The sequence below is a fragment of the Oryctolagus cuniculus genome, chromosome X (assembly GCF_964237555.1).
Source record: "Oryctolagus cuniculus chromosome X, mOryCun1.1, whole genome shotgun sequence".
NCBI classification, from domain to species: Eukaryota; Metazoa; Chordata; class Mammalia; order Lagomorpha; family Leporidae; genus Oryctolagus; species Oryctolagus cuniculus.
In genome coordinates this window covers 83,444,301-83,469,641 of record NC_091453.1, presented here as the reverse complement: position 1 = coordinate 83,469,641, position 25,341 = coordinate 83,444,301, and the positions used below count along the sequence as shown (strand labels likewise).

General features: G+C 44.7%; 1 protein-coding gene and 1 non-coding gene across 10 annotated transcripts in view; both read left to right on the top strand.

Annotated features, from left to right (window-relative positions):
- The window catches only part of TMEM164 (transmembrane protein 164), a 168,428-nt gene that overhangs the window by 29,569 nt on the left and 113,518 nt on the right, over nt 1–25,341 (top strand). The window contains exon 1 of one of the 9 annotated variants that reach the window (XM_070066412.1): nt 13,170–16,931. The exons of the other annotated variants lie outside the window; for them this stretch is intronic. The gene's annotated coding sequence lies outside the window, so the exon portion shown is untranslated. Of the gene's footprint in view, nt 1–13,169; nt 16,932–25,341 lie in introns of those variants that run through there. 9 annotated transcript variants of the gene reach the window in all.
- MIR652 (microRNA mir-652) lies at nt 25,266–25,328 on the top strand. Its single transcript, NR_162689.1, has one exon. It is a non-coding gene; the product is annotated as a microRNA mir-652 (primary transcript).

Genomic DNA, 25,341 nt, shown 5'->3' with positions numbered 1-25,341 from the left:
AGTTTGATGGCTGTAATTATGTGGCTGATACATGCTCCCCCTACACCTGACAGGAGTGAGGTGTAGAGAAATTGAGATAATAGTTGTATAGGGGTACTAAATAATTTTTATCAGCTCTTCTGCTCACTCTGCCGAAAACAAGTGAAGTCTGTACGAGACAAATGCACACAAGGACCAAGCAACAGAAATGATGGCAAGTGCGGCCCCTTTTATTAGATTTTCGAATGGAATCCGACTATGTGAAGCTGGAAGTCATACAGAGAGACAAATTACATTTGGTCACATTCGAGTGGGAATGGAACTTTTCAGCTCCAGCTCTTGAGCCTACGTGGTGCTGTGAAATCTTATTTTCAGGCTCTGTTAGGGCAGCTCCCGATTCTGATTGCATTTCCCAAATAACCACCGAACTGGTCCTCTTCACTAGGCCTTCCTTCCCTCCCAGAGAGTTTCAATGAGTGGGGAGCAGGTGAGCCAGTTAGCATCCCCTGTTTCAGGCATTCTTTCCTTTATTTTTTTACATTAAATTTATTTTGAGAGGTAGAGAGAGAGAACAGAAAAAGAGAGAGCTGCTATCCAAATGCCCATCATGGCCAAGGATGGGCGAGCGGCTGAAGCTGGGAGCCATGAACTCAATTCAGGTCTCTCACATGGATGGCAGGAATACAGCTGCTTGAGCCATCACTGCTGCTTCCCCAAGTCTGTGTCAGCAAGAAGCTGGAGGCAGGAGCAGAGCCAGGACTGGAACCCAGGTACTCCAATAAGGGGCATGGGTGTAAACTGGAGTCTTAACCGTTAGCCCAAATGCCTACCACTCATCCTTTCCTTTAAATGCAATGATACTCTTTCTTTGTCTTCATTTTTAGGAAATAAACCTTTATTTAACTTTTGATTTATGGAAATAACAAATGATCATAAAAATTCAAAATATTGGAATGTATAAAGAAAAACTGAGAATTCCTGGAAGTCTTTTTTATTAAAGACATTGGGTAATGTCCAGTAATCTCTCCTTCCCAATTTTCTGATCTTCTCTTTCAGATCTTCATTTCTCACAAATTTGTGGCATAAAAAAGGCCTATTTTGATGGGGGAGGGGGCTCTAGATATTATGGTCTAAGGCCATGTGCTGAAGGTCAGGGCTTGAAGGAATTGCAAACACTGATTAGTCATCCTAATTTAAAAATGGATAAACTATAAGGCAGAGAAAGAAATTGCGGGTACATACACCGTGATCTGTGTTTATATACGTTGGGAAGACAGGTGTATATACAGGAGTCGTAGTTCAAATTAGATGGGTTTTGTGGAACTGCGTTGTAATCTGTAACATGCCCTAGAACTACAAGATGATACTAATTTTGGCACTGACTTTGGAGTATGGTCTCCTTTGTCCAAACAGTTGGTGAATGTCTGTCAGTGTGCCATTTTACAAGGAACTGACAAAATGGTATCCTGTGCCTGTGTTGTTGCTTCTCTTTGCAATTCTAAAAGCTTATTTAATTGCCCTTGTTGATGTAACATATACCCCATCAAAAGGGCAGAAAAGCAGAGCTCAACCTTAGGGAAGAAAGGGCGGAATGAATGTCGCATCCCGCTGATGTGCACAGATAAACAAACATCGTGATGGAGAGAATTGCAGAAATATATAAGCATCATCTAGTACCGCCTCAAATACTGTAAAGTGGGTGACAGCACTCTGTAAACTGTAAATCTGGGTGATAATGCCAAGGATTGTTGTCATCAGGACTACCAAGATGGGCTGTCACCCGGTGACTTAGTTGTGATATGCTTCAGGCAATTCCTGAAAGTTGCCATAAAGCCCCTTGCCTATACAGGTGCTAGAAAGTGCCACAGAAATACAGTCTCCTGATGACTGTAAAAGGCAGGCAGCTAAATTTAATAAGACATTTGTCAAGAAGAGGGAAGATAAAGACCAATTTTGGGGAGACTGATAGTTGCCTGCTGAAACAAAGCATGTATTGAATTATTTTGGAGTAGGAAGAAGCATTGCTATGACAACAAATTACTTATATTTGATTTAGAAGGAGAGCAGTGCAGCTGAATGGTTCCTAAACCCCTGAGAACAGTTATTGGCCTGGGTCTATGTTAAAATACAAAATGCTTAGTATGATCTGTTAAATAATTGGGCAGCTCCGTGCATTCTGTATCTTTTCTTTCTTGAACCAATAAAATACAGTGTAAATAAAATTAAAGGAAAAAAACTGGCAGTTACATGCAAATTGCTCTGTTTTATAAGGCACTCCAAATGAAATTCGCAGCCTTAATTAGCTGAAATGCAAAAAAAAGAAAGTCACTTTTTTTTTTAAATAACCCAGAGAGCTATTCACTGTGCTTTTATGCCATCCAGACCTGAAATTATGGTAGTTTGGGGTTTCTCATTCTGTAGATGATTAACCTTCTTTGTGCATGGTAGCATGTTGATCTGAAAGGAAACTACTCTTCAGACCATTTCCATCCTTTGAGTGTGTTTGTGCTTGAGAGCCTGAGTCAACAGTTCTATGTCTGAACTGGTCCTTTGCAGTCTATCTGGGGAAGTTGGCCCGAAGCAGGTGGTGAAGGCATTGGAAGCTTGGAGGAAGCCCCCACAGACTTTCTCTAAAGAGGCTTTATCTTAGTTAGCTCTTTCTGTTTTTTTTTTCTAAAGATAAAGCTGAACAGATGGCCCCTATTCACTGGCAATAGGCCTCAGGGTCTTTACCAGGTGCCAAGGGTGGAGAGACCTAAGGGCTCCTGGAGGGCTTTTGAGACAGAACCTGCTAACAGCTACTAGTCCCTCCTTTTGTCTTTTCCTACTTTCCTCTTCCCTTTACCCCAACCACCTCCCTGTTCTCGTCATGTCTGTCTTGAATAGGAAAGAAAAGCAAGAGATGGGTGGGGCAGGAGGGGGAGGAAGCTTGGCAAAGAGGACTGACTTCGAGAAGAGAGGAATACCACCGTAAACTCTCACCCCGTATTTCCACGGGAAACTCACAGTTTATGGATGGCTCCCCCTTCTCAGCAGGGAATATTCCATTGGTCATTACTATAGGGAGGAGGCCATGTCATCGGGTTCATTCAGAGGTGGAAATTTAAAAACAATAATAGGCCAAATCATAGGTTTATCTTCTATAAATGAGGAGTGGTCAAAATGACAGCTGTTGATGAATCACAGACTGCGTGGCCTACAGTTTAAATTCTATCATCTTAATTGACCTGCTGTTTTCTGTTTTACTAGCTGGCATCATGTCAGATCATGTTCCACCCTCTTCAGAAGTTTCTAGTGCCCCCAGTTACTTATCAAATAAAATCTAACATTGGTAGCGTGTTGCACTCTTCACAATGGGGAAGTAGATCTTTTAGAAGAAGATGGCAAAAGTAACACATACTCATTATGGAAAATTTGGAAACTACAGGAGTCAGCAAACTTTTTCTGTATAGGGTCAGATAGTAAATGTTTGAGGCTTTGTGGTGCATCTGTTCTCTGTCACAACTGTTCACTTCTGCAGCCACAGATATAATATGTAAATGAATGTGTGTAACTGTGTTCCAGTAAGATACTATGGACAGATCAGTCAGTGGGCCCAATTTGGTTCGTGGGCCAATTTGATTCATTGCTAACCTCTAGGATAGAGAATAAAAATCACCCCAAATCTTGCAACCAAAATGTTAACAATGTTGCTTATTTTCCTCTTGTTATACATACTGTTTCACAGGGTTATGACTAATTATTAACAATTTTGTACCCTGTTTCTTTTTTTCACTTAATATTCTCATAAATGTTTTCAGCATCGTTTAAACCTTCTCAGAAGAATAACTCTTAATGGCTATATAGTACTCCATCTTTTAACTATATCATAATTTACTTAACCATATCTATTGTTCCGTGAGGTTATAAATAACATTACAGAAAACTCATTGATGTGTAAGTCTTTGCACTTTGGATTATTTCATAAGTCGTTTTCAGTAGAATTTTTGGGTCAGAGTGTGCAAATGTTTTTAAGGAACTTAATATTGTTTTCCAGCAGGTACTGCCCATTTACATTTATGCCAACAGATGGAACAGAGAGAGTATGTTCCACCTTGTCCTTGCCAACATCAGATATTCTCAGTAAAGCCAAATCTCTTTAAAATGGCATCTCAGTTAATGTGCAATTTTTAGATTGTTAGGGTGGTTGGGGGGAAAAAGACGCTTTAAATGATTGTTTCTGAATTATCATGGTTCTTCTTTGATTCACTTTTCCATAAAATGCACTCTGGGCCCTGATATGCCTCCCCTTTGCTCCTGCAGTTTTCCCCTTTTATCTTCCTAGCTCCTTCTGCCAAATTCTGGTCATCGTTTAGGGCCCAGACCACATTAAATTCATTCCCCCATCCGTGCACTGCTCCCTGCTTCTTCCTACTCGATATGATTTCCTTGTCTTTGAATCCCCATTGCACCATGGACCTCTCTTCTGGAATTTCTTTTCTTTTCTTTTTTTTTTTTTTTTTGACAGGCAGAGTGGACAATGAGAGAGAGAGACAGAGAGAAAGGTCTTCCTTTACCGTTGTTTTACCCTCCAGTGGCGGCTGGTGCACCGCGCTGATCTGAAGCCAGGAGCCAGGTGCTTCTCCTGGTCTCCCATGTGGGTGGCAGGGCCCAGGCACTTGGGCCATCCTCCACTGCACTCCCGGGCTACAGCAGAGAGCTGGCCTGGAAGAGGGGCAACTGGGACAGAATCCGGCGCCCTGACCGGGACTAGAACCTGGTGTGCCGGCGCCGCAGGCAGAGGATTAGCCTTTTGAGCCATGGCGCCGGTCTCTTCTGGAATTTATCTCTTTCTACCCGCTTTTGCGGTTTCCTTTGTACCCACTTTATGCCTAGGGCAGGCGCTGGGAATGAACTGCAGCCTGGAAGAAAGCTTAGTACACAGTGGACTGATGAGTCTGTTAGTGCTGTGTCGAAAGCTTCCTGAGATCTGCTGCATGTGACCTTTTTACCAAGTAATGTTGCAATCACCTGTGATGTTGACAGAACTGATTGGGATCACTGGTAAGAGACATTGGTTTCTTAAGATGGGCTGTATCTCTTAGTGTGAAATCGGGATCCTCAAGTTTTTTAAGTGATGATTGAAAAAACAATTGTAGCATATTTTAGGCTACTACTATTTTCCATAAATAGCGTGCTAATGTCCTGTAGAAGTTTCTGTGATGATGGAAATGTTTCCTCCCTGCCCTGTCTGATACTGTAGTCACCAGCCCCAGGTGCCTGTTGTACCCTTGATTCTATCTGATCTGTATGATGCTGTAAACTTACTATGTGGCTACTGCAACTGAGAACCTGTTTCATGTTACTTAATTTTAAATGCTTTACATTTAAACAGCTATTGTGTAGCTATTGGTGACCATATTGGGCAGCGCAGGATTGTACAGATATTTAAAAGTTACACTTCCTTTTTTTTATGGCCACGAGAAGCTGAGTGTTTCTAATAACATTGAAGTTGTGGCTGCGTGGAATTTTGGAGAGGCAGTCCAGACTGTGGTAGAACCTGAGAGAGAGAGAAGCTGTGAGTTTGGGTCAGAATGGAAATTGACTCTAGCAAGAGGTCTGCGTTAGAAGAGGGAGATGGCGCCGGATGGCTGCGGTGGGGACTGAGCACAACATGCTGGAACAGCAAGAGGAGACATTTGGACTTGAGATGGTTGGTCACAGGGAAAGGAGAGTGACAGGTGAGAAGCGTGTTGCAGGGTCACTGCTCACAGAGGATTCGAGCTATTGACTTCCTCTATCGGAGAGGGCTGAGCAGTAGGGATTCACAAGCTCCATGAAAACCACCCACATCAGAAAATGAGTGATTTCTTTTCACATTTACTGCCTGTTATTGTGTGCCTTCCTGTGGCTCAGATAGCTACCGGCGTGGAGTGCCAAGGGGTTGGTGTTGGAGGCAGGCTTAGTACCTCTGCTGAGCCATGGACAGGCCACCTGTGCACCTTGACAGGGCTGGCTTAACTTTCAGTTAAGTTGAACGTTTATATTTCTTTCTTCCACACATGCCTTACTGCCCTCACCTGTCCCTTATTACAACACAGCCTACATTTCTATAACTGTGCACTGACTTTAACACATGAGCTTAACAATTAACTGACATTGTCCTAAAGATGTGCTCTGGATTAATTTTTTTTAAAGATTATTTATTTATTTGAAAGTCAGAGTTATACAGAGAGAAAGAGAGGCAGAAAGAGAGAGAGAGGCAGAAAGAGAGAGAAAGAGAGGTCTTCCATCCTCTGGTTCACTCCCCACTTGGCTGCAGTGGCCGGAGCTGTGCAGATCTGAAGCCAGAAGCCAGGAGCTTCATCCTGGACTCCCATGTGGGTGCAGGGGCCCACGGACTTGGACCATCTTCTACTGCTTTCCCAGGCCATAGCAGAGAGCTGGATTGGAAGTCCAGCAGCGGGGACTCAAACCAGCGCCCATATAGAATGCTGGCACCGCAGGGGGCGGCTTTACAAGCTATACCACAGTGCCAGCCCCTCTCTTTCTCTTTCTTACATTTTTCCTTTGTGGTTAGGTAGTGATTTTTTTCTAGTATTGTGTTATGATTCCTTGTAACTTTTGGTGAGTTGATTACATATTTTTTTCTTTGCAATTACTATGAGGCTTACAAAAACATCTTTTAGTTATGTTATTTTAAATAACAGCATACTACCATTGATAAAAAAATAGGAAAAGTAACAACAGAAAGAAAAAAATACTAATAAAAACTACCTGCACACTCTATTCTATCCCATGTTTTGAATTTTTGATGTCCCATTTTACACTTTTTATATTCCTTATATCAACATATTGCTAGTTATTATTTTAATTTCTTAGTAATACAAAATGTATGAATGATTTAGTCACCATGCATACAATATAAAGCCTTCTTTTTTTAAAGATTTATTTATTTATTTGAAAGTCAGAGTTACACAGCGCGAGAAGGAGAGGCAGAGAGAGGTCTTCCATCTGCTGGTTCACTCCCCAGTTGGCCGCAATGGCCAGAGCTGCACCGATCCAAAGCCAGGAGCCAGGAGCTTGGAGCTTCTTTCAGGTCTCCCATGTGGATACAGGGGCCTGAGGACTTGGGCCTTCTTCTACTGCTTTCCCAGGTCATAGCAGAGAGCTGGATCGGAAGTGGAGTGGCTGGGACTCGAACCGGCGCCCATATGGGATGCGGGCACTGCAGGCAGCGGCTTTACCTGCTACACCATAGCGCCAGCCCCTGGATTAATTTTTAAACGTTTATTTCATGGAGCTGGCATTGTGAGGTAGTGCCAGCATCCCATATAGGTGCTGATTCATGTCCAGCTGCTCCATTTCCCACCCAGCTCCCTAATAATGCGCCTGGGAAAAGCAGCAGCAGATGTCCTGAGTACTTGTACCCCTGCTGTTTCCCATGTGGGAGACCCAGATGATGCTTCCTTAGCCATTGAGGCCACTTGGGAGGGAACCAGTAGATAGAGGACCTCTCTGTCTGTCTTTCCCTTTCTCTTGGTAACTCTGACTTTTAATAAATAAATCTTTAAAAACATTGTATTTGTTTATTTGAAAGGCAGTCACACACACACACACAGAGAGAGAGAGAGAGAGGGAGAGAATGAATCTGCCATCCAGTGGTTCATTCCCCAAATGCCCATTACTGGCCAGGATGAAGCCAGGAGCCAGCACCTCCATCTGGTTCTCTCACATGGGTGACAGACTTGAAGCCATGCACTCTAATATGGGATGGCTTTATTGCTGCACCAACTGCCTGCCCTGGCCTCATTTCTCGGAGAAAGAAATGCACTCTCCAGGGGATACTGCCTTTCCTCCCATGCTGCGATATGCCTGGCTCACCCAGCCACTGCTCTTTCTCCCCAACCTCCAGGCCCAGTGCAGCTCTGGGCAACAGCCTGGCACAGGAACAACCTTCCTCTGAGGCAGACACGTTCTAGTTCAATCCTACCTACTCCACTTTACTCACACTTGACGGGGGTCACTGCTGAGAAAGCCTTGTATCCGCCTCACCTCACCTCCTGCGGTAGTTGTGACTAGCACCTCCCTCCCTTGGCGTGGTGAGCTACTTTCCTCGCTGCTGCCAGATTAAAAGCAAGAGAAAAGTTCTTAGTTTGTGTTGCCATGGAGGGTGGGGGAAAAGAGGAAATTTCCCCAACTAGTGCCTTGAGCTGTACACTTAAGTTCTTTGCACTAAATCAGTGATCTATGAATGGTTTCTCTCCTGATTTTGGAGGTGATAAGAATTTTTTAAGGGTTAGGAGTGTGGACTAGATTCTTCTAGATACTAGAAACAGACACTAGTTGATTATTAACATTTTGCTGCTTCTACTTGTTAGCTGTTTGAGCTCAGATAAATCTCTTTACTTCTGTAAAACGGGAATAATAATGCTTGCCTTGTGTGGTTATTGTAAGGATTAGACTGTGTGTAAAGCTGGTCCCTGAGACATAATAGAGACTCAATAAAGGGAGTTTTTGTTGTTGTTATTTTTATGGCAGTTGATTTATGTTTGTGATAACCACAATGTTAAGATCATGGATTCAGCATCCTTTTTCTTCCTGAAGCTATAGACTCATCCTCAGAGCAAGAGACAGTGTGTCTGAGGGATTTAATGACAGCTTTCTGACAGAGGGAGGGTTTTCAGGTGCTGTAGGGAAACTCTAAGAGCTGTCTTTATTGCAAGGAAATCTAAGGTAATTGCCACGTGTGTGAAGGCGGGGGTAGAGGGTGGGAAAGAAATAGGAGGTGCATGGCAGCGCCTATCGCTGGCCTTGTCCAGGGGAAATTCTTGGGAAAATGTCTTCTATTTTCTGCAGTGGGGGTGGGGAGTCTTGTGTTTCATATTTTGGGATGGATGCTCTGTTGGCCTGGCTTTAAGGAAACATTCCAGTTGATCTCTCTTTTTTTAATGTATATTTGATCATTTTTATTTATTCAAAAGGGACAGAGAGTCTGCTCTCTCCCTTTTCTTATAAAGCCACCAGAATTTAATCATTGGAGCTGCACCCTGATGGCCTTATCTAATCCTAATCACCTCTCAAGTGCCCCACCCCTAACCACCACCATCAGATTGTTTCTGCCCTCTTAACACCTCCCAAATAGGGATTACATTTCAGCATATTCAAATGGTATCTAAACCACAGCAGTTATTAAAATGTGAAGGGGATTTTCCTTAAACAGCCAACTCTAAGGCGTTATCTCTTTTAAAGACACTCATTTCTGTTACTACTTTTTAAATTTATTTTTTGAAAGGTATAAAGGCAGACAGGCACACAGAAATCTCCCATCTGCTCGTTCACTCCCCAAATGCGTACAATAGCAGGTCTGGGCCAGGACAAACAAGGAGCCTAGAACCCAATCCAAGTCTCCTACATGGGTGGCAGGGACCCAAGTACTTGAGCCATCATCTGCTATCTCCCAGGGTGCACCTTACCAGAAAGCTGGAATTGGGGGTGGAGCTGGGCCTCCAGGCCGGGTGCTGCAGTGTGGGGTGCAGGAGTCCCAGGTGGTATCTTAACTCCCGCACCAAGCACCCACCCTGCTACTTCTTTTGTAAGAATGGGAAGTATCCTCTTGAAAAATTGCTTGTGATACCAATCTATATGTTGTTTCTTAGCGTAAGTGAAGAGGGGAAGCTTACAAAATGAATTGCACAGAGAGCCTGCTCCTGTGGCACTGTGAATTGTAGCCTTCGGATTTCTTGGTCATTAAATCTTGGTTTGTATGTATTAGGTTTGCTTTGAGCAATTGCCTGTTTTGCAGACCACAGTCTCCTTTTACTGGAATGATTGCGAATGTTCCTTTATACAATAATCAGGGAGATGGAGCCGGTGTCATGATCTCTCTCTTGATCTTGGTCCTCTGAGACTGCGACCTCAGCTCTGTAGCAGCAGCTCTTGTTCAGTTAGTACGTGAGTTCCCGGCAGTTCTGCTCTGATAGTATTTTATGGAGTTGTGTCTAGAGTCACTTTTTCATGATGACAAAATACAGGCTAATGTGATTTAACAGACAAGGACCGAATGAATTCTTTTTGTAGTCCCTTTTGCTGGTCTTTGCTTTCATGGACCTTGTCTGTATGCTCATTCGCTCTCTGGGGTTACTTGCCGCCAGGGATCAAGTCGTGAGACTTAGCAGCAACTAACCACGTAGGCTCTGGTGCCAGAGGACACGGGGAAAACTGGTAGCCAGGTCTTAACTTTCTTTCTTTTTTTTTTTTTTTTGACAGGCAGAGTTAGACAGTGAGAGAGACAGAGACAGAGAGAAAGGTCTTCCTTTTTCCGTTGGTTCACCCCCTAAGTGGCTGTTACGGCCGGCATGTTGTGGCCAGCGCACTGCACCGATCCGAAGTCAGGAGCCAGGAGCCAGGTGCTTCCTCCTGGTCTCCCATGGGGTGCAGGGCCCAAGCACCTGGGCTATCCTCCACTGCCCTCCCAGGCCACAGCAGAGAGCTGGACTGGAAGAGGAGCAACCGGGACAGAATCCGGCACCCCGACCGGGACTAGAACCTGGTGTGCCAGTGCCGCAGGCGGAGGATTAGCCAAGTGAGCTGTGGCACTGGCCTAGGTCTTAACTTTCAGTTTGAGTTAAGGAGCTGCCCGTGCTAAATGTCAGCTTTTCTTTCCTCTCCATATTGTGAGGTTTGACTCTGCCCTTCCGGATAGAACACTTGGGCAAGCAATAGATTATGTGGGAAACAAATCTGTTTAATAGCACTAACTGTGAAGAAGTAACAAACCCAGCTCCTACTCTTGTCACCCCCACCAGCCCATACAGCCAACTCTTTCCATTATGATTTTGCTTGAAGTGAATTTAGTGAGCAAACAACTGTTTGCACAGAAGGTTCAGAAATGTTTATTGCACATTGACATAAGACAGTTTTGTTGCCTGCAGTTTCTATTATGGTAGATATCATTCATCTCCGACAGTTAAAGGTAGGTTGGGCAGGTCTATAGGTTTCTTCCCCACGACCAGCGTATTATCAGGAAGAATTTGGCAGACCAGATTCTGCCACATAAGCAATCATTAATAACCAGGCACAAACGAGTCATACGTCCCTATCTGCACGCTCAAAGGCATCCCAGCTCTTTTCCTTTGCAACCGGCATCTTGTGTTGAAGGTTCCCCGTAGGTAGATGGGCCATTATTCCAACAACAGGATCCCACTTCGCCTTCTGCTTAGCCAGCACACCTGAATCTTCCATGAAGTGTCTGTCAGGAAGATTTGTTGGGACTTCTGGGGTGAAGGACATTGGGCTAACCGAATCTTACATCCACAGTGATTCATTTATCTTCAACACCAAGCAGTTTCCCCAGTGAAATATCTTTTCTAGTATCCATTGTTCTAATGAACATACCATCAAGAAGTGTTTCACAGCTGAAGCATTTCAGTGTGACCTTTTTTCCATCAAAAGTGTGTTTTACATGCAGTAAATGCCATCCATTTTAGGGTATAGTTCTACAAGTTTTGATAAATGCATGTAACTGTATAAACATCAGCAAGACAGAGTATTTCTATTAGTGCCTAAAATTCCTGCATGGCTTGATTGTGGGCTTTTAAAAAGCAGATTTATTGAACTATAATTCATATACAATATAATTCATCCACTTAAAATGTACAGATAAGTGAGTTTTGGTATATAGTACTACATTATTTTAAACATTGTGGTAAAATATGTATGTATAACATAAATTTTACCATTTTAAGCACATGTACATATACAATTCAGTGATATTAATTACATTCACAATGTTGTGCAACCTTCACCACTATCTATTTTAGACACCTTTTCATCACACCAAACAGGATCTCCACGCAGTAACTTCCCATTGCTCTTGCCCCAGCCCCTGTAACCACTGTTCTACTTTCTGTCTCTATGGACATGCCTATTCCAGGAACCTCTTACAAGTCGAATCATATAGTATTTATCTTTTTAATGTCTGGCTTGTTTCATATAGCACAGTGTTTTCAAAGTGGTAGCAGGCAGTCAGAACTTGAGTCGTTGTTCAGGCTGAATAATATTCCACCATAAATATATACCACGTTGTGTTTACCCATGTATCTGTCAGTGGACACTTGGGTTTTTTCCCACTGTTTGGCCATTCTGAATAATGTTGCAGTGAACATTGGCCTACATGGACGTCTCTCAGTCCCTGCTTTACATTGTTTTTGGGACAAACCTGGAGTGGAATTGCTGGTCATAGGGTCATTCTATGTTAGCTTTTTGAGGAACCACCAAACTGGATTCCACAGTAACCAAGCCATGTTACGTTCTCACCAGTAACATATGAGGGTTCTAATTTCTGTACATCCTTATCAGCAGTTGCTGTTTTGTTTTGAAAATTATAGTAGTTCTAACCGGCATGAAGTGGTAGCTCATTGTGGTTTTGTTTTGCATTTCCCCAGTGACTAATGTTATTAAGCATCTTTTCAGGGGCTTGTGTCCAACCATGTTTCTTCTATGTGGGGATGTTTCTTCAAGCCCTTTACCTATTTTTTAAATGGAGTTGCTTGCATTGTTGTTTTTTTGAGTTGTAGTTCTTGATTGTGGGGTTTGATTAGAGATTGCATTTGCTAACTTATTACTCCAGGAGTGTGGAATCTCAATTAAGATTCTTCAATGGCTCAAGTGCTTGAGCCCCTGCACCCGCGTGGGAGACCAGGAAGAAGCACCTGGTTCCCGGCTTCAGATCAGCACAGCTCCAGCCGTTGTGGCCATTTGGGGAGTGAACCAACAGAAGGAAGACCTTTCTCAATGTCTCTTGCTTTCACTATCTGTAACTCTACCTCTCAAATAAATAAATAAAATCTTTTAAAAAAAGAAGATGTCGCCGGTACCGCGGCTCACTAGACTAATCCTCTGCCTTGCGGTGCCGGCACACCAGGTTCTAGTCCCAGTCGGGGCGCCGGATTCTGTCCCGGTTGTCCCTCTTCCAGGCCAGCTCTCTGCTGTGGCCAGGGAGTGCAGTGGAGGATGGCCCAAGTGCTTGGGCCCTGCACCCCATGGGAGACCAGGATAAGCACCTGGCTCCTGCCATTGGATCAGCGCTGTGCGCCGGCTGTGGCGCGCTGGCTGCGGCGGCCATTGGAGGGGGAACCAACGGCAAAGGAAGACCTTTCTCTCTCTCTCTCTCTCTCTCTCTCTCACTATCCACTCTGCCTGTCCAAAAAAAAAAAAAGATGTCTTCAGATGTTAACAGTAGTATACTGGTAAGTGTTCAAAGTCCAGATTTATAGCGTTAGCCAGTTTCCACAATCAGTTTCAAGCTCACTCAAGTAAGAAAGGAGTTGGGGAGAGATGCATACAATCAACTCTTTCTAGCCAGTGTCTATACTGAAAGTATTTTAAATTACAAACAGTATAACTGAGAGTAAATTAAAATTATTTTTAATTTAAAATTTTTTAAAGTGTTTTCATAGAGCAGATTTCATAGAGCAGGTAAATCCAGTCTATATTATCCTATTTTGATTTGAAGTGCCTTTTTTTAAGATTTATTTTATTCATTTGAAAGGCAGAGTATGAGAGAGAAAGAGACAGATTTTCCATTCGCTGGTTCACCCCCAAATGGCCACAACAGCTGGGGTGGGCCAGGCCAAAGCCAGAATCCAGGAGCTTCATCAGGGTCTCCCACATGGGTACAGGGGCCCACACACTTAAGCCGTCCTCTGCTGCTTTCCCAGGTACATTAGCAGGGAGCTGAATGAGAAGTGGAGCAGATGGCACTCAAACCAGCGCCCTTATGGGATGCTAGTGTCACAATCTGCACCTTTTTACTTGCTATGCCACAATGCCAGCCCTGAAATTTTTTTTTTTTAATTTATTTGACAGATAGAGTTAGACAGTGAGAGAGAGAGACAGAGAGAAAAGTCTTCCTTCCGTTGGTTCACCCCCCAAATGGCCGTCACGGCTGGAGCTACGCTGACCCGAAGCCAGGAGCCAGGTACTTCTTCCTGGTCTCCGATGCAGATGCAGGCACCCAAGCACTTGGGCCATCCTCCACTGCCTTCCCAGGCCACAGCAGAGAGCTGGACTGGAAGAGGGGCAACCGGGACTAGAACCCAGTGCCCATATGGGATGCCGGCTCTGCAGGCGGAGGATTAACCAAGTGAGCCACGGCACTGGCCCCTGAAAATTATTTTTATTGACAACAGTTTTACTCCCACAATAAAAGAATGACTATCATTTGTTGAGCACACCATGTGCTAGACATGTTCCAAGTGTTTCATAAACTTTATCAGTAAACAGGAGGGCACGTAGAGACAGAAGAAGGCAGAGACTTGACACTAGAATCCAGAGCCAGTGCATTTGTCTTCTGAACTACACTGTCTTCTTTGCCATGAGTGGGGTGTACGTGCTAAGCGCTGACTATGGTAAACAGAGTAAACTACTTTCTTCTAAGCCCAGGGACCCTTCTTTGTCGTTTTCTACCCTTCAGCTTCTCTATGACCTGCTCAGTTGGGAAGTGAAAATTAAAAGTTGAGGTTTTCTTGCCTATTGGTGAACTTTAAGGAGTTAAAACATTTTGTTTTCTGATGGCAAAAAGCATAAGAAAATTCCAAGCAAGTCAAAATCGGCAAAAGTGAAAATCCCACATAACCCCATCTGCAAGAAGTAATCATTATTAACAGCTAGTGTTTATTCTTTTAGAATTTTTTGCTTTGTACATTTATTTTACAAAATTGAATGCATCCTTATAGTCTGAAACTTTTTTCACTTAGTAATAATACAGTCAGACTGTTTTCTGTGCTAGTGCATGTAGCTCCATTTCATTCCTTTTAACAGCTACATAATATCCCATATGTGAAAGAAATGTAAAGAATGTTGAAGGGCTCTTTTAATGATGGGATGACAGGTGGCCCATGGGAAAAAAAGGTTGGTAACCACTGCTGAGTCACGACAACAGAGGCACCCACTGTCCTTCCTCTCTCCAGAGACTACCGTACTTACCTTAAACGAAAAGATGGAATCAGTTAATATTGTTAAGAGCTACAGGAAAGTTCTTATACTGAGCTATTCAAGGATAACTGAGAGATAAGACTTCCTGTCCGATTCTTCCACATGTTGTTAGGGCTTTGCATCTCCGGTTTGTGAAAGCCTGTGTGGAATCTCTTTGTTCCTCTCTGGAGGCCTTAACTCCAAGATTGAGAAACTTGGTTTTCAAGACAGCACAACCCTTTACTTTCTCTTAACCTGTTGCTCATTTTACAAGATGCCCATCACCAGGGTGTCTCATTGTGATCTATCGGTTTTCAGTGGTTATCAGCATTTCTTTGTTTTCTCCTCTGTCCCAGTCACTTTGTCACTAACAAAGTTCCCATTCACCCTACCAGGTGTGGCATGTCATATTATTGCAACAGGGAAATAGATAGGAGAAAAGAAGGCTATCTAGGGGAAAGGTTAGCCAAGAAGTGCTAGAAGTATCTGACAGCCACTATTAGGTGGCTGTCAAAATAGCATGTTTTACTCTGTGGCATGTATCACTCCTGGGAATGAAAGAATCCCAGAATGATAAACTCTCATTTGCCATCTGTCGGTTTGTGATGCTGTTTGCTTTGTTCCAGTTAACATCACTCCCCGACCTCACTTGGCACCTGCAGAAACTCAGAGGAAGATAAGATAATCACAGGGTGTAGAGCAAACTGAAGGCTTGCAGAGAGATAGGGTACAGGCCAGTGGTGTCAGTTGCTCAGCATTTGTCTTAGCTCCCTCCCTCCCTTTTTACCTCAGGGTGCTGGCGGCATGGTGTTTTTCCTCTATAATTCAACATGTTCTTTTAGCTTCTTTGACCAGTTTAAAGAATTTCGTTTACTAGGGGTGAGAGGGGCTAAGCTTTTTGGGTTGGAGTCTGGTGCCATCTTTTATCTGAATTCCAAAGGTAAGATTATGGGTGTTTGAAGCTCATGAGTAGACATGCCATTATCTTTCAAATTACCTGCTAAGCACCAGGCTTGTACCATATTTATTTTTCTTGCCTTCTGATTCATAAACCCAACCCCTTCTAAAGCAAAGCACTCTACGCCAGCTTTGCAAGGGGACACGGCTATGAATTGGGCCAATGACCCTGCCTCCCTGCTTTGGATCCACTGGACTAAGAGTGGCCTCTTGTTCCCAAGACATGAGTTTCACAAGATGAGCCGAGCCAGTTGTATTCCTCTCTGAGGGAATTAGAAGCGGGATGCTCAGAGGTTAAATCAGGCAGCTTGAAACAGGGACAAGAGCTGAAAGCTGGTGGGGGAGGGGCATGTCATGGTGAGCCATGTCCACGTTGATGTCATAAGGAGACAGAAGGAGGGCGTGAACAGAGAGGAATGGCGATGGCCCCACCCACAGCCAGCATGAACCCTGAACCTCTTCGCATTCTCCCAAGGCCCAGCTTTCCCCTGCCCTAGGATTCTCGTGAGATGCTTGTATTCTTACAGCAACCCTTTTCTTGAGGCAGTTTGAATGGGACTCTATTTTCTTGCAGTCCAAACAGTCAGACTAGGTCTAGGTCCCTACTGCTGTAGACTTCTGGATGGAGTCCACAGCAGTTGGTTAACGTTCAAGGTTAACACTAGGTGCTGAAGACTCTTCTGGGTATTTTGGGCAACAGTGGAAAAACACAGATACCTGATTATTTCTCTGAAGCTCGGTGCTGACGTTCTGGTCTTTGAATCTGTGTTCCTGGCAAACAGTGAGAATGAAAAGAGGCAGGGATCCTGAGTGTTCATTTATCACCTCACAGCTCGCAACCAACAGGGGGCCTTCTTTATCCTATTTAACCTGTCAGTAGAGTATTTGCCTTTCGTTTATTCTTCCTTCCAGTCAACTCTTGATTATTCATGTCCTAGCAGAAAGCATTAGTGTGAATTATAGAAGGCTGTCCCACCTTGGCCTCTCTTCCCTGCCACAGCAGCACTGAGTCCCCGAAATGGAAACAACTAGCAGCAGAGGTAAGGAGGCTGAGAACCGCTGGGGTGGGGCCAAGTCAATACCATTGTTTCTTCTCCCATTTGCATACCTTTCTTCTAAATGCACCCTGGTGGAATGCCTTTTCTGGTACTGGTAGGAGATTGCAGGAATGGCTGATGCCAATTTGCTTGGTAAGAATCAGAATATGGGAATAAAGAAACTGAAGTAGAATTGGGGGGCAAGTTGACTAGGAAGTTACTTTCCTCTCCCATCTACTGTACCCCCTTCCATCAGTGGCCCATGTCAGAACCACCGAGATTTCTAGTTGGCTATGTTTGATGCTGCACCCATAGCAACCCTGCTTAATTCAGGATCTTGGGCTCGATTAGCTAAAATATCCACACTGGTGTTTTTTCAAAAGATGCTTCTTGACCTAATTGCGTCAGAGTCACTGTGAGTGCCTATGTAAAATGCTGATTCCTGGGCCCTATCCCAGACCTATTCAGCCCAGACAGTGTGTGTGTGTGTGTGTGTGTGTGTGTGTTGGGGTGGGAGAGGGTTCATCTGGGGATATGAATTTTACCTCACTTCTCTTCAGGTGATATGCATACACAACTTTGAGAATGCCTACTTTGGAAAATGACCTGAGGGGATTGGGAGGAGGGTGTTGTTCTGGGCGATTACTAACTCATTATTGCTGGAGGTAGGTGGGCAGAGGACAGTGGGGCCTTCCCCTGTCAGAGGGTGCTTTTCTAAGGGCAAATTGGCCTGAACTCTCTGTTGAAAAGAAAGTAAGGAAAAATAGAGATGTCACCATGCAAGATTAGATGACACTTAGCACTCAGATGTTCCTTGAATTGATGGCTGGATCATTGCAAGTTCATTGGGCAGGGACACAGGGAGCTTGCGTGCAAGTTACAGATTGGACTTGTATCTGTGCTGCCTTCTAAAGAGACCAGCCTCTTCTCCATGTCTGCCTTGTCTTTATTTAGAGTGAAAATAGCCAGCCATCCCGAATGTATTTGGGGTTTTGTGGTCATTTAAAATATATAATAGGCACTGCATAATGCCGTTCTATGGTTGTACCTAAATATAATGCTACTAATCAAAATGAGGATATTATGTGTATTTTAAGATTAGAGTTATAGTGTTTGTGTATTTTTTCCCCCAATCATTTGTTTCTATGGAGAAAAGCAAGGTTCTGTGCTATGTTGCTTTCCAGGCATTCCCCAACAACCATTGAGTGGATTTTGTTCCAAAAGTTTCTTAAGAAGTGTGTTTAGAATTCAGATTGCATTTTCACATGGACGCAATGTTCTTCTTGTGGGTCAGGTTCCCAGACCATCCGGCAAGAGCCTATTTTCTTCTGAAGTGGAGTAGAAGCACAGCTCTCTAGTCCCTAACCAATGTTCCTAAGAGCATTTTTCTTGGAGAAAAGCAGCAGGCTTTGGACCTGTGATCCTAGGCACACAGCGTGGCTTTGCCCTGGGAGCAGAGTCCTAGGGTTTTATTGTTGGAGGGACTAATTCCAACTCCTTCAGATGGCCCCCCTAGGCTTGGTGCGATATGGCCTCTGCTCACCTTTCCGGTATAATTTCTCACCGTTTCCCCTGGCACTCTATATTAGCCAGGTAAAAGGAGCTACTTTCAGTGCCCTTAAGATGTTTTTGTAGCCTCTGGGCCATTTAAGCTTTTCCCCATATATTTCCCTCTGCCAAGAGCCTTCTGCTTCTACCTGTCGCCTAACCGGTGTCTGCATTACAGGCTGTCAGTAGTTTTTATTGTAGCAGGGTTTGCATGTTTGATGTCACTTCTCTTCTGCCCTGCCAGACTGAACACTCCACAAAAGCAAAGACCACGTGTGTACTCCTTGCTGTGGTACCCCAGCACTGGTCTCGCAGATAATTTTTTTTTTTATTTTTGAGAGGCCACAGAGTTGAAGTGAGAGGGAGAGACAGAGAAAAGTCTTCCATCTGCTGGTTCACTCCCCAAATGGCTGCAATGGCCAGAACTGGCCTGATCTGAAGCCAGGAGCCAGGAGCTTCTTCTGGGTCTCACACACAGGTGCCCAAGCACTTGGGCCATCTTCTACTGCTTTCCCTGGCCATAGCAGGGAGCTGGATCAGAAGTAGAGCAGCCAGGATTTGAACCGGTGCCCATATGGGATGCTGGCACCCCAGGCCCTCCAGAGGCTTAGCCCACTATGCCACAGCACAAGCCCCCAGATAGAAGGTTCTTAATAACTACATGGCAGGTAAATGAACGATCGAACCCAGGGGTTCTCGATTTTTAAATAGGTGCTGTACACATGATGGGTGGGCTTCTCATGCTCCACAGACTAAGCTGAGGACTCCATCGATAAGATAGCACTCGAGTTGTGCTTCATTTCCAACCACTGTATCTGTAATTGAAGGCTCTTCCCTCTGGCTCAAGCAACAGAGAGGAATACAAGTGAGGAAGTATGAGGTATCATAAGGATAATACCATACACATGATTACATACTTCAGCACTTGAATTCATAATAAATTACTCACTCTGTTGTCTGATGATACACACCCCTGAGCTGGTAAACCACACCAAGAATGCCCCACCTGGTCCAGCCCTCTTCCGGAGATTCAGGCTCTGAGATTCAGAAAGAGCACTTTTCTTTTTTTGCTCAAGTGTATACTTCAGTTTGTAGCTGTTCTTGGATTAGAACTTGGGCCTTCTGACTTGTAGGTCATTGTGTTTTCTTCAGAGGTGTGTGTTTCAATAAATAATTCTGACTATGTCGAGACAATTTATCCTTCAGGGGTGTTTGCGACAGTCTCAGATCACTTGGCCAGAGTTACTCCTGGGGATATAGCGGGGAAGCAGCAGAGTAATGCAGAAAGTGCCTTCCGTAGTTAAGGTCTGGCTCACTTAATGCTAGGCCTGGACGAGGGCTAAGGAAGCCCACCTTAGCCACGGCACTGCTTACAGAATTTCCATGTGGCAGATGGCTTTTCACAATTCTAGGACCCCCCATCTGTAGAGAAGGTAGAATGGTGGGTATTTCTTGATTATGTGATTTGGTGGAATCACTCGGCTAGTGTAATGATCATACCACTTAGAACTTGCTGTACCACTTAGCATTTAATTGGTAAGTATGGGGCTTGTTATTCATGATGTTCCTGTAGAGCTAGGAGGAGCCTTTAGGGCATTGTCTTGGGGGTCTTGTCTCAGTTCGCCAAGATTACTTGATACAGCTAGAGCATCTCTAGTCTGAAATTCCAGAATGTTCTGGAATGTGAAACTTTCTGTGTATCATGATACTCCAAAAGTTTTGGATTTTGGAGTATTTTGGATTTCAGATTTGTGTATTAGGGGCTGCTCAGGTGGTCCAAAATCTGAAACACTTCTGGCTCCAAGCATTCTGGATAAGGGATGTTCAATTTACATGCTGAGTACCTGTTGCCTAGTGTTACTGCCTTCTCATTGTGGCTCTTGGGTGTGTCTCCTGCTCAGGATAGAATTTGTCGTAAGAAAGGATGAAAGGACACACAGCCTGATGGATCCCCTTAGTACAGGTCAATGACATGAAGGAGGAAGTCCGAGCCACGGAGCGGAAGTCCGTAGACCCCTGAGGAAGAAGGACAGGCAGTGCTTTTGCAGACGTGAGCAGGGAACCGCCTGATAAGGTTGGGTTCCGGTGGTGGGTCTGGCTTGCAGAGAGGACAGCAGAGTTCCCTCCGCTTGGCTTCCAGAGGACACACTCCAGGAATCCCCGGCGGGCTGGTTATTTTTTCCTCTCTGTGGTGAGGAGAACAGCCAGCAGGTGGCTAATTAAAAAGACTGTAAGCCCCAAAGGTTGTGAGAGCCAAACATCCTTCCACCTGGCCAGCCAAAGTTCCCAGAGGCTGCTTGGCCAGTAGTATGATGAATAAAAAAGGAATGCACCCCTTTAAGTGCACCCCTTTAAGACAAGAAGGATGTATGTCTTTGTCCCAGCACCCGGATGGTTCGTTGCACCACAGACTTGCCTGCATGCTGCTTCTCGGATGTCACTCTGAATGAGCTCTCCGTGGCTGAGCTGAGGGAACAGCCTGAGTCTAGAGGGACACTTTTTGGAGTTGTGCATTTCCTTTCCCCTTCGTGACTGCTAACCCGCGAAACCTTGGACCATTGGCACCTGTCTCAATTCTTCTCATAACATGCGGCGGAGTGTGTTATGGCATTAGGTACGATGCAAAGCTTCCCGGAGCGAACTAAATGTGGAAAGTGCTGTCATTTGTGGCAGTTTTCAGAAAAGGGCCCTGTTTGGTACCAAAAGGCCCTTTTGCCTTTCTTTTTGTCCCATTTATGCCTCATCACATTTTGTCCAGTTTCAGCTCGTTGCTGCTCACTTTGCCTTTTGATGTCTGCTTTCTAGAATAGCCCCTGCCTGAAGAAGAGAACAAAAGGCCAACTCCATGGCGTTCAGTCTGCAGCTTCTCCAGCCCTTTCATGCATCACAGTGCTTCCCTGGTTGGGAACAAAACCCAAGCTCCAGGGTCAGAGCACAGACAGAGGAAAGAACCCATTTTAAAAATCCAAGCACATGTGGATTTCATGTTTCATTGTTATTCTGCTTCGCAATTGGGTCAGGTATATGTAGGGAAGAGAGAGAGAGTGGACTTGGCAGAAAAATAAAAAATTGGCTTGTAATTTCTGCAAAGGCAGATATACTCCTTTTGTTCAGAAGTTTGATTAAGAAAAACGAAGCAGGTTTTTAAGGGTTGAATTTACTAATTTGGGATTGCTTTCAGTGTGTGTGTGTGTGTGTGTGTGTGTGTGTATGTATTGGGGGCTGATGGGATCCAGGTCCAGTTACCCAGTTTGGGAAATGCGATCAGGAGTTTGATGTGCTAATGTTCGGGAACTTTCTCAGATGGGATGCCTTTGTTCGCTCCTTTCCATTTTTCAGTGTTTGCTTTTAGATCTCTCTACTTTTGCTTCACTTCTTCCTTTAGTTCCAAACCACAGAAGACTCATCTCTTTGTGTTCACAACTTCTTGTCTTGGTTCCAGACTTCTTTGGCTTGCCTTTCTTTGAGGGGGACATACTGCCTTAAGGTTTTTAAAACTAGTGATCAAGATCACTTTCTTTAAGGATACGAGTGCTTGGGTATATTATGCAGTGGCTAGACTGATGATTTGCAAGCCTAGCTGTCCATTAAAATCACCTAGGATATTTTGAAATTTGGACATCCACGCCTAACCAAGTGCATAAGCATCTTGAAGAATGTACCCAAGAAATGTGTTTTCTTTTTCAATGATTTTATTTATTTATTTGACAGGCAGAGTTATAGACAGTGAGAGAGAGAGAGAAAGGTCTTCCTTCCATTGGTTGACTCCCCAAATGGCTCCAACGGCCAGAGCTGCACTGATCCCAAGCCAGGAGCCAGGTGCTTCTCCTGGTCTCCCATGCGGGTGCAGGGGTCCAAGCACTTGGGCCATCCTCCACTGCCTTCCCAGGCCACAGCAGAGAGCTGGACTGGAAGAGGAGCAACCGGGACTAGAACCGGCGCCCATATGGGATGCCAGCGCCACAGGTGGAGGATTAACCTAGTGCACCACGGTGCCTGCCCTGGTGTGTGTTTTCAAATAGATTGCCTGGGTGGTTCTATAGAACCACTGAGTTTTTACAGCAAAGTCAAACAGCTGATTTCTGGGCTATTTGAGACAGGTAAGAGAAATACAGTCAGCTTTTCTTTTTCTTTTCTTTTTTTTTTAAGATTTTTATTTTAGGGGTTGGCACTGTGGTAAAGCAGGTTAAGCTACCACCTGCAATGCCAGTATCCCCTATGGGCAAGAGTTTGAGCACTGACTGCTCCACTTTCGATCCAGCTCCCTGTTAATGTGTCTGGGAAAGCAGTAGAAGACGGCCCAAGTGCTTGGACCCCTGCACCCATGTGGGAGACCCAGAAGAAGCTCCTGGCTCCTGGCTTCAGCCTAACTCAGCCCCATGTGTTGTGGCCATTTGGGGAGTGAACCAGCAGATGGAAGCCTTCTCTCTCTTCTCTCTCCTTTCTCTCCCTCACTCTCCCTGTCTCTCCCTCTCTCTCACCCTCTCCCCTCCCACTCTCCCCCTCTCCCTCTCCCCCTCTCCCCTCCCCCTCTCCCCCTCTCACTCTCTCTTTCCCTCTCCCTCCCTCCCTTTGTATGTGTGTGTATGTGTATGTGTGTCTCCCTCTCTTGCTCTGTAACTCTGCCTTTCAAATAGAGTTACCGAGAGAGGGAGAGTGGTCTTCCATCTGCTGCTTCACTCTCCAGGTGGCTGCAATAGTCAGGGCTGGGCTAGGCCGGAGCCAGGAGCTACATCCAGGTCTCCCATGTGGATGCAGGGGCCCAAGCACGTAAGCCATCTTCTGCTGCTTTCCAGGTGCATTAGCAGGGAGTTGGATCGGAAGTGGAACAGCCAGGACTTGAACCGGCGCCCATATGGGATGCTGGCACTGCAGGAGGCGGCTTAACTTACTTCACCACAACACCGGCCCTGATCAACTTTTGTGTACCTCGGTTTTCCCTGTCTAGAAGACAGGACTCATAAAGCTTGCCAAGTTAAAGAGGCCTGATGTGAGCTGTCATTACTGTTGCATACAGAGGCAAGAACAAACCAATGCAGGCAGTGGGTGCACCTTTTAGTATCTTCTCATTTATACCTTTAGCAGCACAGCAAGTGGTAGCTATTTTTAATCTCATTTTAAAAGGCAAGAAAACAGAAGCTTCAAGAAGTATTAAAAACCCCTTCCTTTAAAAAAATACAAGTATCCCACCCTGCCCTTACCGCCAAGATCTCGGCTTTGACCACAGTCATGTAATTCACTGATGGCAGAGCTCGGAAGACGTGAGCTGCACCGTGTGGTTGTGACCTTAACATAACGGCAGGGAACTGAATATTACCCATCCCTCCTACAGGTTGGCCAAGGCTCTGTTACTTCTGAGTTTTCTTGAAGAGTTTCAAGGCAAGCAGGTCATCCTGTTCTAAATAGTTTCCTGGGATTGAGGTCAAGGCAACAGCATGATCCTCTTTCAAATAGGTCAGAGGAGGAGGACTCCCATGGCTTCCCAAAGGGTCAAAGCTCTTTGTGCTCACTGCATCCCTTCCTTTCTCTTCTTCCTTATTCTCTGAGCAATGTGGCGTAACAACTGTTATGTTGTATTACGTATAATAGATAGGCTAGACATGATTTAAAGTACACAGGAGGATGTGCATAGGCTGTACACAAAGTATAAGGGACCTAAGCATCTGTGGAGTGCTATCCGGGGGGAGGGTGTCCTGGAACCAATCCCCCAGGAGTAATAACGAATCCCTCATGAATAATAACCAACTCCGCATGAATAATAACCAGTCCCCCATGAATAATAACCAATCCCCATGAATAAGTGAGAGGCCGTGCTGAACTAGAGCAGGGAGAAAACGAAGAAACCAACCCAGCAAAATTGGACTTAAAAACAACACTACCACTAGCCCCTTCAGGTTTTCTCTTCCCTCCATGCTGCTCTGGCTGGAGGTCTTTGACTCTGATACTCTAATGTTAATCTTACTTTTATATCTCAGAAAAATAGAGAAAAGAAAAAGACACCAACCCAGCGTCTGGCATATTTGTCCTCTACCACCAGCTTGCTGTCGTCACAGCCAGCCTCCCCAGCCCGCTGTGGCCGTCCATTCAGGGGAATCGTGCATTGCTGTTTGTAGATGAGAAGTGGTAGGGAGTGGGGGGGATTAGCTAGCTGGCTGCCGTGGCTCAGCTTGATGGTAACTGTGCCTCACTGGGGTTGACACGGGCTCTAACTCTGCAACTTGCTTTGTGAGCTTAAAGCCTGGTTTTTATGAGCTCACCTAGGTACGTGTGTCTTTAATAGACTGAGTCAAACTCTCCAAGCTAAAAAAAAAAAAAAAGACTTATTGATTAAACCACAAGGCTGGTGAACGGATCAATGAGAGAGAGAACACTTGTGTAGAGAGAACACTTGGGTCTGTCAACCCTTTCTGATATCAAGGCTCCTGGAGCTAAATTAAACAGGGCTTGTTTGATAACCTGAAATCTGAGCCTAATGGTATTGAAGGGTCTCAGGAGAAAAAAAAATGTAGGCTTTGTAGGCCACAGAGAATTGTCTCTTTTTGCTTGCCCATCACACCTCTGTAGTGTGAGCATGATATGTGTCCTTTTCTCTCTGCATTGTAGGAGCTGCATCAATAACATTTTTCTCTTGGATATGTCTATTTTCTAATCTTGATAATATTTGGAAATTGCCTTCTTTTCAACAGCAGTATAATTACAGTGATTCTCTCACTGAGTTTTCTTTTTGGCTTTGTTCCCAGATTCTAGGGATGCTTCCAGTCGGGGCTGCCACGAACGGCTATGCACTGCACAACCCTAGGAGAGGGTGCCATTCACATAGACTATAATTGAATGGCGCCACTAGGGTTGTGCAGTGCACAACCTA